This window comes from Zingiber officinale, chromosome 8B (assembly GCF_018446385.1).
Source record: "Zingiber officinale cultivar Zhangliang chromosome 8B, Zo_v1.1, whole genome shotgun sequence".
Taxonomy (NCBI): domain Eukaryota; kingdom Viridiplantae; phylum Streptophyta; class Magnoliopsida; order Zingiberales; family Zingiberaceae; genus Zingiber; species Zingiber officinale.
Genome location: NC_056001.1, coordinates 77,434,628 through 77,448,470, shown reverse-complemented (window position 1 = coordinate 77,448,470; position 13,843 = coordinate 77,434,628).

The window sequence follows — 13,843 nt, the reverse complement described above, 5'->3', positions numbered from 1 at the left end:
GCATTTGATGCGCGGTGCATCTTTGGAGATATATTTGCATACATGCCTAGTAGTTACTAGTTGCATGTGTTTGTGGTGTGTTGCATTTGTTTGCGATATGATTGTTGCATATGGTTGTCATACTGCATACATGTCATTTATTTTACATGTATTTGCAGTCGTATTTATATTGCACAGGTGTCACGAGTAGGTCTGTTGCAGATATGGTGAGTTTACCGATCATGGTACCAGTTGTTGATTCCAGATTGGTTATGTATCTATCATTATGTCGGTTGTGGTTTGTATAGTATGTATGTCAGGTTAGTAGGTCTGATATGTTCAGATGCATTGATTATGATAGTAGGATCATATTCTTTAATTCCCTACTGAGACTATATACCTTTGATCTCTATGTTTATGTATAGACCATGCACTATCTTTTCTATTACCCGCTGAGTTACCTATACTCACCACCGCATGTATATCTTTATGTTTTCAGGTAGATGGTTGGAGTGTCGCTCGGAGTATCCTGTCTGCCAGGTCCTATGTCACATCCGAAGGTCATTTCTTGTTTTGTATATGTTTTATTTGTATTTGTTGTATTTGGTGGGTTGTTGTATTTGTTGTTGTGGTTGTTGTATAAAGCCTAGTCGGCCAGCAGTGTGTTGATTGTGTTGTATTGGGCTTTCCGTTTTTCATTTTTTCGCTGTGTTGGTTTATTTTGTACAGCCGTGTGGGCTGTTGTATATATAACTGCGTGGTTGTGATTGTTTCATTCCGGCCGTGTGGGCTGTTATTATAACTGCGTGGTTGTGTATATAAATATTCCAGCCGCATGTGGCTGATGTATTTTGCTTGTATTGATGCTTCAAATTGTCACCGGTACAGGGGAGATGTTGCCGGATTTTTGTCTGGCAGAGACTCCTTTGGGGCGTGATAATTTAGTGGTATCAGAGCAGGTTTACGATACTTGTTATGCGTTTTGGATTTTCGAGATTTATCTGATACCAATTTTTGGTATCAGAGTAGGTACGATGCCTATTATTCATGTTTTGGATTTCGTGATTCGGTTTTCTTGATGTGACTTTTCGAGTTTTGGGACCAGGCAGCAGCAGGACTTCTCCAGGCTTTAGGAGGTATGTTTGCATATTATTATCTTGCATTTTGTTAGTACATATGCATGGTTGTTCTGATCGTTATGACATGTGTTAGTGTTCTCTTGTTAGTACTTGCCTAGGTGATTGTAGCATACATGTCATGTGTTGGGTCAATCACTGATCACGGTTGACCTAATGGAGATCAAGGATTACAGTCTCAGGGGATCTGTCATATCATACTACTAGTAGTTTTAGTGTCAGTTACTACTAGTTGTTTGAGAGTTAGAGTCATATACCAGTCTCGGTTATTATTAGCTGGATAGTGGATGTTTTGATTAGTTGACTATTGATTACTCCTGTTGGTTAGGTTAGTAGATTACTCTCGTTGACTTGGGTAGTGGTGGATCGATTTTACCTTAGTTGCTTTTGACGATGATTGATTTACCCTTATTAGATCAGTTAGTTGACGACCGATTTATCTAGCAGTTCGATCATTAGGGTATCATCCTACTCTATCTATAGAGACTCTGATCTTTGGGGTTACTTGTGCTTGGTTAGATATTTTGAGAGATACATTTGAGTACATGACTTGTACCGTCATGGAAAGGACTGAATTAGTAGTATACCATTGTCGGCTAGGTCAGCCTATAGAGGATCAATGTATCCTAATCCATGGGGACTGTGACCATGGACTGTCTGTACTTAGTTGGTTGACTTAGAAGGTACGTTCGGATAGGATACCCCACTGATGTGGAAAAGTGTAAAGCTACCTGCTTAACACTTATGAGATACAGTCGTTACTAGGATGTATAACTTGGAGAGTACATTTGAATATATGATTTGTACTGACGTGAGATAGTTGAAGTTAGCTGCTTAACCTTTACATGACCCGGTACCACGTGAAGGAAGAAGCAGAGAATGCTTTTTGGAGACCAGGACATCACTTAGTGATTTCTTTGAGGTGTTTGGAGAGAGAGTAGTTCTTTACCTCTTTCAATAGCATGATGGTTTATAAGGCGATGATTAATCGACTCGCCTAACGTTGTTCCATGGGAGATCCTGACTCATGGATTGATCGGATATGATTAGATATCCTTGATGTACTTAGTGATATGTTGCCCGCAATGGTGCGGAGGAAATGATATTAGTTGAGTAATACCTAGGAGTTCGGATCATAACTAGGTATGATTTCATATGATGATCTTTGAGGGGTAGAGCGCCGATTGAATGATATTTTGACCAGCTATTTGTTCGCTCTCCGCAAGTGTACGGAAATGTCGCAAGTAATATAAAAGATTATCGTATCCACAGGGACTGTTGATTAAGCATTAGTTAACTTCGCATGGCGAATTATCTAGACAATCGAAAAGTGGTTTACAAATGTTAGGATAAGAAATAGAAGAGAAAAGAAAGAGAGTAAGAAGGGAGAGAATGAGCGTAGTGAATGGAGGGGAATAGATACTAGGATTTTGGTTTCTTTGTGATGTTATTCAATGTAAATGGTTCACCAATTCTTATCCCTCAATTGACAAACACTTGTAGAAAGTTGCCGGTTCTCTCTTGCAATAGATAACCGGCTAAGGACTGAGAAATGTATCTAGATATGATCAATTAGACGTGAACCTACGTTGTCCTTACACAGAAGCGCACCTATTACTATGCCTTCCTCGGATATCAACATAGAAGCCCACAACTTATTAATCTATCAAGATACAAGAAACTAATCACAAGATCCATCCTACTCTCTTGAATATTCCTATTTCCTCTTCAAGATTATCTCTCAAACGTCCTTACACGGGCTTGCACCTGTCACGTGGATCCCTCGGATGATCGAGTGAGAGTTTATCTTTACAAAGTCCACAAGAAATCCAAACATTCAATCAAGCATGGTCATTAAGCCAAATCACCATATTCCACACAAGATCAAATAGGTACAAACAAGGCAATATCATGGAAACAAGAAAATGACAAATCCACAAAGGTTTGCATACAATCACATTACATCAAACAAGAACAATGCATCAACAAGTCATTGAATAGAATCATGGTGTCTTCATAGTTTTACATCATTCATCTCATCACAAATACTTCCTACATCCTAGATCTAGAGATCTACTCCATTGCAAGATAATTACAATCAAGAGACAAGAAATAAAGCTATCTACAACTCAAAACATAAGGAGAAGAGAAGGGAAAGCTTATCCATGTAGCACCGGTCTTCTTGGATGCAATCTTTGCTCCGAAGGTGGACGGATCGGCGAAGGATCGAAGATCTAGGGTTCCCCCAAGGGGGAAAACCCTTCCCCAAGCAATGGGGAAGAGCCCCAAGCCAAAGACCAGCCCAAGATATGAGAAAAGGGGAAGAAAACCCCTTTTATAGGCTTGGCACGGGTGCCACACGGCCCCGTGGCACGGCCGTGTGAGGCTCACACGGCCTGCACCACTTCCTTCTCTGCCAACCTCACACGGCCGTGTGCGGAACACGGTCATGTGAGGTTCTGCTTATGTTTCCTTTGCACGGCCATGTAGATTTACACGGCCATGTAAGGTTTCAACACTGGATGCCATACATGGCCGTGTGCAGCTCACACCCCCTTGCATGGCCCTTGCACACCCTTTGTCTTAGCTTTGAATAGTTATGTTTCATTGCAACATCTTTTAGGCCACCAAGATGGGGTTTTCTCCCGTTGAAGTCTTCATCAAAGTTGTAGATCTTGAAGTTATCTACAAGTTGGTATAAAGAACAACCCAAATCTCCAACCGAGCACAAAGTTATGGCCATTTTAGTTTCAGTCTGCAGTGTAGAAAACCTCACACGGCCTTCACACGGCCGTGTGAGGTTCACACGGCCCCAACATGACCCCTACACGGCCTTAACACGCCCATGTGAGTTCTACACGGCCAGGACATGAAGAAAACATAGTTTTGCATGCCCATGTCACTCTGGAAGCTCTAGACTTCATTTAAACTCTGTTTTTACTCCAAATCACGTCCTGTCAATCAAAATAAGCAAAGAGTAGATCTCCGAACAGAATATAATGAAAGTATGACATTCTAATGAAATAGGGTGCAATAAACATAGATTATGTCAATGAAATACAAGTAGATGTGCGTCAAAGTATGCATAAAAGAGTATATAATCTACGCACATCACTATTCAGTTGTAGTGTTCCTCTATCTTTGTGTTCATTGCTCGATACTGGAGGTTGCTGAACCTCAGGGTGGAGCAATCACAGTATGATGGGGTACAATACAATAGTTAGATGACTCACCTAACATTGTCTCTATTAGGTGGTTCAAGACCTTAACCACGTGATCATTTTACTAGATCTTGTAGTCTATAGCTCAGATTAGAGGGTTTGACCTTTTATCGATATGTATCGAGGGACATATATGGGATGATTATGAGAGTTGTGGAAATACTTTCTAGATGGGTAGACTCTTAGTCAGAAGGTTGTGTGACCCTTTGACTTTGGATTGACCTTCTTTTACTATGGATATATGAGTATCTAAGAGGATGAGATAATGAGATTTGGCAGACCTTTTGGATACATTTAGTATGTTGGTAGTGGGTGTTGAAGGTTGGATGCTTTCCTTTTACTCTATCTTTGTTTAGGAGACTCTGGTATGATTGATTGATGTTGAGGATGATTTTTGATTAGTGGATATTGTGAGATCAGGTGTGGTGATTTGTTGTCTTTTGATGATCTATTAGCGGATATTTGACTTGATGATCTATGATTTGGTGTTCGATATTGGTAGTGACATGGAGTGCGGTATGTCTGTGATATTTATGGATTTGTTGATTTTTAGTTAGTGATTATATTACAGACTTGTTGTTGGGGACCTTACGGTTGGGTGTGCCTGTTGTATGGATATTATGAGTTATTGGTGTTACTATTTAGGCATACCGTGACCTAGATGTTTATATGGACTCAATGTGTTTGGTATTTCTAGAGGTTTGGATCAGTTTTCATGGTCTTCATTGACGATGTTTTGATCTATTCCTAATCCGAGGTGGGTTACGTACACTAGCTTCGCATAGTTCTAGATATGTTTCGTCGGGAACATCTATATGCGAAGTTCAGTAGTGCGTGATGTGATTGTCTTTTACGAGTTTCTGGGACACGTTGTGTTTAGTAGAGGATATCGGTGGATCCATAGGAGATAGAGTCTGTTATCAGTTGGGAGTAGGCGTAGTCTATACCGGAGATTCGTTGTTCCTTTCATGGTCTGGATGGATATTATCGGAGATTAGTTGAGGGGACTGTTCAGGATGAGTATGGAATTTTCCTGGATAGACGCTTACGAGATCAGTTTCAGGAGTTGAAACGAGAAGTGTTAACTGCACTGTCTTAGTTGTACTTTCTAGTGTAGACAGATTTGTATTCTACACAGATGTATCGTATCTGGGAGTCGGTGCAGTTCCGATGTAGCATGAGCGGAGTAGTCTTGTGCTAGTAGTGAGAATTCTCGTGTAATGAGAATGAGATTCTTTATTTTCGTGGGAGATTATGTGTGTTTCCGAGTCACTTCTTATCCGAGAGGAGTACTGTAGGAAACACCTTGATATGGATTTATGGTACATCCGGGTGATACCCGATGTATAGAGATTTGAAGCATTCTTATTGGTGGAACGATATGTAGAAAGACATCGTGGATTTTGTAACTTGATGTCTAGTATGTCAGCAAATGGAGGCTGAACATCGAAGATCAGTAGGATTGTCTTTGTTGATTTGAATACTAGAGTCGAGTTGGGAGCATGTTATGACGGTTGTTGTTGTGGGATTATCCAAGAATATGATGGTTTGGGTAATCATTGTTGGTTGATGAATTTGCTCCCTAGTTAGTGATTTCATAGGATGGATTCTTTGGATCGAGTAGTAGGATTATACTGTAGAGAGATTACTGGATCTTATGGTATATCTCTGAGTGTTGTATTGGATGGAGATCAGTGATTTCACATCATGATTTTTTTTGAGGATACAGCAGACTTTGGATTAGGAGATTCGCTTTAGTATAGATTTTTACCCTTAGACTGATGGATAGTTTGAGTGCCCTATACAGATGTTGGAGGATATGATGGTAATGAATTTTGGATTTCCAAGGTAGTTGATTTATCCCGCAGTTGGCTAGGTAGCAGTTTGGGAGTAGCAGATGTAGGGTGAGTTTATAACCCACATAGTCATTCTTTATGGTTGGAGATATGTTTAAGATGCTAGGGTGGAGTGGTATATGAGGATGTCGGTTGGATGTTACCCTTGGATGAGGATCCCTAAGTTAACGAGTAAATTTGGGGACCAAATTTTTATTAGTGGGGGAGTATGTAAGATATTGAAAAATTAAATTAATAAGGTTATTTGGGAAATAGCCTTATAGAATTTTTCTGGAATTTTTAGAAATTTTCTGAGAATTTTTCGGAGCTCGTACGACGGGTTTTGCGGGAACGAATTTATGGGTTCAGATAAAGCCTATTTGGGATATCCCGTTTAAGTGAGGAATTGTTGGATTTATTTATATTTTCTTTTCTTTTTCTTTTCCCAAACGTCGATCCCAAAACCCTGTTTCCTTCCTCCCCGACGCCGATACTCTCTTCTCCTTCCCCCAAATTCACCGACAACCGGCGATTCTCCTCTCCTCCCCTCTCAGTGTCGCCGGTGCAGGGCATTCACCCAACTCTCTTGAGGAAGGGAAGCTTCTCCCTTCTTCTTCCTTCCTCTCTCGCGCGGATGAACCCGACACCGATGGAGAGATTCTTCCCTGACGATCCTATTCTCGCCGAGTCGCCTGAGGGAGAGCATCAGATCTTGACGGTATCAACCATCTCTGGAGGAGCGACCACCTTCTCGGCCTCTCGGTCATTCCTTGCGCGCGATTGATGGTGGTCAAGCGGCTAGGGCACGGCGAGGCTAGAGCCCAGCGAGGGAGGGGAGATTCGAGCATTAGTTGCCTCTGGTGGATGTCCAGCGTCTCCTTGTCGTCGGAGCTTGGATCAGGGAGGTCCACTTCACTGGATTTTGGTTCCTCTTTCTCATTGGCATTGCTCAGCTACTGATCTTTAGTGTGGACGGATTGCCGATGCAGAAATTGGAGTAAGGTAAGGCTTGTATCAGATTTTCTAACGACCTAATCTCCATTTCTGACTTGAGATGTAGAGAATTGATTCTTGGCTATTCTTGTAGCTTCGGTCAGTTTGGTGATACACAGTTTTGGCGATCCAGCCTTGGCAGTGAAACTCTCTGATTGTGTTTCACCAACAGTTATCAGAGATTTGGGTAAGTTGTTAGCAAAAGCAATGTGGAGTTTGATTTAGGATTTAATTCTTGGCTATCTTGTTGGGTTGATTTCATGTCCTGGAATTTCGGTGGCAGATTTAATGGGGGTTGGATTTGCTGTGGCGATCCTTCTTCAGCTGAGGATTGAATGAGGAAGGCTATTAAGGTTAGTTTTTATGGTTAACATTGATCCAGTCAATGAATATATTGATACTAGTTTTAGTATGTGTTATTATGTGGTGGTTTAGTTAGTTGTTGATGATGATATAGGTAGATGTGGAATTATGGTGGAGATTTGATTTCTATGATAGATTATTGTGGGTTGATATCATTATGTGGTGGATTGGTTTAGTAGTGATGGATTGTAGAAATTTATTCAAGTTGTTTTGGAGTTAATTTTATAATGGTTATTCGGTGAATGATTTATACAGATAGATACATGATCATTATTGGTGTGTGATGAATTGATAAGGATTGGTATTGTATTATGTTGGAGATTTTGTGATTTGTGGGTGCTTGGATAAATTGTGATCGGTGGATTTAGAAGGGGTTTATAATGAGGTTTGATTAATGGATGAATTAGGGTAGGCTGTTATGTTGGATTTATGATTAGCTGATTCTAAATGGGTTGTGTGATTAGGGATTATTTGGAGGATTAATCAGAGATCAGATTTAATTGGAGTTATCCTAATTGGGTTAAGGATTTTATTTAGCTATTTAATTCTTACGAATTTAGCTAAATAAGATATATATATTGATTGATGCAGGCTTTGATATGGGACGATCATCACGCCGTGAGATTTATTTTTAGCACGATCGACAAATTAAGGCGGGTATTTCTTCCTTGACTCTATGTAGATTTTATTGAGCTTAGTGCATGGTTTTATGTGATGGTTTAGGATGCTTTACCTTATATCGTGTTCGTTTGTTGTTTTCCTGCTTGATGCCGATGCTTGACCCTTGTGATGATCTATTTAATTCTTATACAGTCTGCACTTTGGTTATCTATACTCTGTGGTATTTTTACATGTAGAGTATGTATGGTAGGGGATACTTCGTTGGTGGTATTCATATGAGGTTTGTCCATTGGTATGTCGTATATACTTCTGTCTGGTGTGATGATTGGAGTTGTGTTGATTGTATGTCTGTGGTTTATAGAAGTGTTTGATGTGTTTTTACTGGAGGATACATGTTGATTGTACACGTGGGGTGTGTATGTGTGTCTGTTGGGGTTATTGGAGATTTTTGGTTGACTATACATGTGTAGTTGTATACATATGTTTGGTGGGATATATAGAGGTATCATGATGATTATACTCATGTTGTGGGGTACTTAGGTGGATTTAGAATTGCATGGATGATGACGGTGTTCGTATCATGATTATATATATATCATGTTCATCATTCATTGCATTGCTGACGACTATTGTCTTCCTTGTGGTGGAGAGAGTCGTCAGTCTTTTATAGTTGTCCTTTCGACCACTGTTGGAGAGTGGTAGCTTGGAGCTAGTCCTGTCGCGCTCATTCAGTCGCTCAGTGTTCTGTCAGCCTCGACCACTCTGGAGTAGTGGGTCTTGAGGGTACAGTAGGCAGAGGGTTTGAGTTATGAGTGGTCAGGGACCCTTAGCTATGTAGTTATATAACTACTTAGCTGACCGTCCGCTTTGGCCGCCTATACCGGTGCATGTACTGGAGGCTAGTACGGTTTGTCACGGACCCAAGCCTCTCGGCCATACAGGGGTCGTGGTGTCTAGAGAGGTGGCGGGGGTGACCATGGAGCATGCATGCACATTTGCATTTGATGCGCGGTGCATCTTTGGAGATATATTTGCATACATGCCTAGTAGTTACTAGTTGCATGTGTTTGTGGTATGTTGCATTTGTTTGCGATATGATTGTTGCATATGGTTGTCATACTGCATACATGTCATTTATTTTACATGTATTTGCAGTCGTATTTATATTGCACAGGTGTCACGAGTAGGTCTGTTGCAGATATGGTGAGTTTACCGATCATGGTACCAGTTGTTGATTCCAGATTGGTTATGTATCTATCATTATGTTGGTTGTTGTTTGTATAGTATGTATGTCAGGTTAGTAGGTCTGATATGTTCAGATGCATTGATTATGATAGTAGGATCATATTCTTTGATTCCCTACTGAGACTGTATACCTTTGATCTCTATGTTTATGTATAGACCATGCACTATCTTTTCTATTACCCGCTAAGTTACCTATACTCACCACCGCATGTATATCTTTATGTTTTCAGGTAGATGGTTGGAGTGTCGCTCGGAGTATCCTGTCTGCCAGGTCCTATGTCACATCCGAAGGTCGTTTCTGGTTTTGTATATGTTTTATTTGTATTTGTTGTATTTGGTAGGTTGTTGTATTTGTTGTTGTGGTTGTTGTATAAAGCCTAGCCGGTTAGCATTGTGTTGTGTTGGGCTTTCCGTTTTTCGTTTTTCCGCTGTGTTGGTTTATTTTGTACAGCCGTGTGGGCTGTTTTATATATAACTGCGTGGTTGTGATTGTTTCATTCCAGCTGTGTGGGCTGTTATTATAACTGCGTGGTTGTGTATATAAATATTCCAGCCGCATGTGGCTGATGTATTTTTCTTGTATTGATGCTTCAAATTGTCACTGGTACAGGGGAGATGTTGCCGGATTTTTGTCTGGCAGAGACTCCTTTGGGGCGTGACACCGGCTTTCATCCCTCGGAATCACCGCACGCTTCCTTCTTGTCCGCCGGTGTACTCTTCCGCAGCACCTCGTCCCTCAGACTGCCGTCCTTCTCGCTAGCTGCGTCTTCCACTCGACTACCTGTGCTCCTAAGCTCCTGCACACTTAGACACAGGGTTTGCAACAAACAGGACCTAATTTAACTTGTTGATCACACCAACACAACCTTGGGGTTCCAACAATCTCCCCCTTTTTGGTGTGTGCAACCCAAGTTAAGATAGGGTAAAAATAGACATAAAATAAACTTAACTAAATTTGTAATTTATGTGCAAAAATAAAACAAGTTAATATTTTGGTCTACCTCCCCCTAGACTTATACTAATCCTTCTCCCCCTTTAATCACAAACAAAATGGGATTTCAAGAAAAAATCTAAGGGTTAAAGACTTAGAAAATTTTGAGATCCTTAAAAATTTGCAATAATTTTCACATAAGGAGTCTCTGAAAAAAAATTTAAGTAAAATTTTCTAAGTGAAATTAAAAAAAATTCTAACTTAGACATTTTTTTGCAAAAACATTACAAAAATTTCTAAAAAAATTTGAAGTAGATATTTTCAAGTTCATAACAACCTTTAGCTAAAAAAAATCTTCTGAGAATTTTTCTAAGTATTAAAGAAAATTTTCTAAGAGAAAAATAAAAAAAAAATTCTAAGTTAAAAAAAATATTTTTGAAAAAAATCTTTGAAAATTTTTCTAAGTACTTAAATAGTCAATTTCATGTAAAAGAATTTTTTTAAAAAAATATTTTGAAAAACTTTGAAAGCATTAATCAATTCTAATTTTAATGCTTTGACAGAAAGTTAATTAAACATTTATTTCAATATTTTTGCTTCCAGGTCGTGGCGAGGCACTAGACCTTCTTGGTTATTGGAGCAACAACCACTTCCTTAGACATAGCCTCATAGAGAAATTCATTGTTTAATTTTTCTCACTGAAAAGTGCTAATTTTAATTTTAAAACTTAGACTAAGCAAGATTTAGGAACTCAATAAAGGTTCCAGCCTACTCGATTAACTAAAAAGTTTTTAGTGACATACTTTCTTGAAATGTTCCTAATTTATCCCGGGTGATATCTAAAGTACCAATTTAAATTATTAGATCTTCTAAAATTGGTTTTAGATGAACATGCATAATTTTTCAAGTTATCTATTTAAAGTTTCAAATTTTGATTTTCTAATTTCAATTTTTTACTTTACAATTTTGATTTGTCTAATTCTTCTAAGGGACAAGATTTAGCCAAAATTATTTTTACATTTTTGATTTCCTTTTCTAATTTACAGCAGTCTTTAGTTAAAAACTTAACAAACTTAAAAAGTTTGTCGGGAGGAAGAGAACGTACTTGACTTACCTTGTCGAGTTTGTTGTCCGTGTCTTCCCCTAAACTGCTGCTTTCTTCTAACGAAGCCCCCCCTTCATCGATGCTCTCAATGCTCATCTTGGAAGAGCTTGAATCGCAGTCGTCGTCTTGATAACTCGCCATCAGTGTGAGTTCGGAGAATGCCTCGTCTTCCGATTCGGACGACGTATCGTCCCACGTCGCCTTTAGGGCCTTTCGCTTTTAGATAGGCTTCTTACCCTTCTCCTTGTCCTTGATCTTCAGCTTGGGGCAGTTGTCCTTGATGTGCCCTTCTTCGTCGCAGTGGTAGCAGCGGATCATCCTTTTCTTCTTCCCTTGCGGATGGTTAGTAGATCTGGATTTACAAAGTTTTTTGAATCTTCTTACCATCATTACCATTTCCTCGTCGTCGAGAGAAGATTCCAACTCTGGTTCATCTCTCGAAGCTTTGAGGGCACCGTTGTTCTTGGGCTCCTTCATTCCTGCACATCTTGACTCATGCACTTCAAATGTTGAAAAGAAATCTTCTAACAAAATTTTTTCTAAATCCTTAGAAATGTAAAAAGCATCTACTAATGATGCCCATTTGGTATTTCTAGGAAATGAATTCAGTGCGTACCTGAGCGAATCTCAGTTACTTACCTTTTCTCTGAGATTCGAAAATCTGGTAATGATTTCTTTTATTCTCGAGTGCAAGTGCGAGACTGTCTTGTCTTCCTCAAGTCGCAAGCTGGTGAGCTGATTGCGAAGCAGATCTCTTCTGGCGAGCTTGGCTTCGGACGTCCCTTCGTGCAGCTCGAGGAACTTCTCCCAAAGTTCCTTTGTCGAGTTGTAGTGCCCAATCCTGTTGAGTTCTTGAGGTGGAAGAATGCTTAGCAGATGGTATTCTGCTTTGTCGTTCGCCACAAATTCTGCCTGCTCCTTTTTTGTCCATTGACATTTTTCCTTACCTTCTGGAGCTACAAAGCCATATTCCATTGTTAAACTTAATTCAAAGTCTGTTATAAAAAATACCTGCATCGGATTCTTCCAGGTAGCGAAATCCCCTTCGTATTTCGGCGGGTGGATGCTTGGTCCGGTCAACTCGTTGCTTCGTTCGGCGGTTAGTCCTCCTGAAGTGCCTCAGCTCTGATACCACTTGTAGGATCGTTGGGCCAGCTAGAAGGGGGGTTGAATAGCCCTGAAAAAAAAAAATAAAAACCCTTCTCGACTTTTCAAACTAACACTTGTAAAATAATCAAACCAGTAAATTAAAAGCAGAAAAGAAAGAGGCACAATTGTTTGCTTGGTTACAACTGGGGAGGTTGTTAATCCAAGGAAAGGATGAAGCGCACTATCAATCTCCTTCAGGCGGAGAAGTCTCTTACAGCGTTGAAGCACAAAAAGAAAGAAGCTACTCTAAACAGTGGACAGCGCACAAGCGTTTTTACAATTTATGAACTGATTGAAAAGCTTCTGGACCAAGGTTATATTTATAGCCTTGGTCGGGGCACCTGGAAGGGGTTCCGGGCGCCCTGGGGGATAAAACTTTAACCTCCAACGTTCAGATCGCGTTTGACATGATCTGGTCAACAAATCAGGTCAGGGCGTGGGGAAGGGTTCCGGGCGCCCCGGGCTGCTCCGGGCGCCCCGGGCTGCTCTGGGAGCAGATGGTATTCTACTTTGTCGTTCGCCACAAATTCAGCATGCTCCTTTTTTGTCCATTGACATTTTTCCTTACTTTCTGGAGCTACAAAGCCAGATTCTATTGTTAAAGTTAATTCAAAGTCTGTTGTAAAAAATACCTGCATCAGATTCTTCTAGGTAGCGAAGTCCCCTTCGTATTTCGGCGGGTGGATGCTTGGTCTGGTCATCTCGTTGCTTCGTTCGACGGTTAGTCCTCCTGAAGCACCTCGGCTCTGATACCACTTGTAGGACCATTGGGCCACTAGAAGGGGGGTAGAATAGCCCTGAAAAAAATAAATAAAAACCCTTCTCGATTTTTCAAACTAACACTTGTAAAATAATCAAAGCAGTAAATTAAAAGCAGAAAAGAAAGAGGCACAATTGTTTACTTGGTTACAACCGGCGAGGTTGTTAATCCAAGGAAAGGATGAAGTGCACTATCAATCTCCTTCAGGTGGAGAAGCCTCTTACAGCGTTGAAGCACAAAAAGAAAGAAGCTAATCTAAACAGTGGAAAGCGCACAAGCATTTTTACAATTTATGAACTGATTGAAAAGCTTCTGGACCAAGGCTATATTTATATCCATGGTCGAGGCGCCTGGAAGGGGTTCCGGGCGCCCTCGGGGCATAAAACTTTATCCTCCAACATTCGGATCGTGTTTGACGCGATCTGGTCAACAAATCAGGTCCGGGCGTCCGGAAGGGCTCTGGGCACCCCGGGCTGCTCCAGGCGCCCCGGAGCCAAAAGTCAAC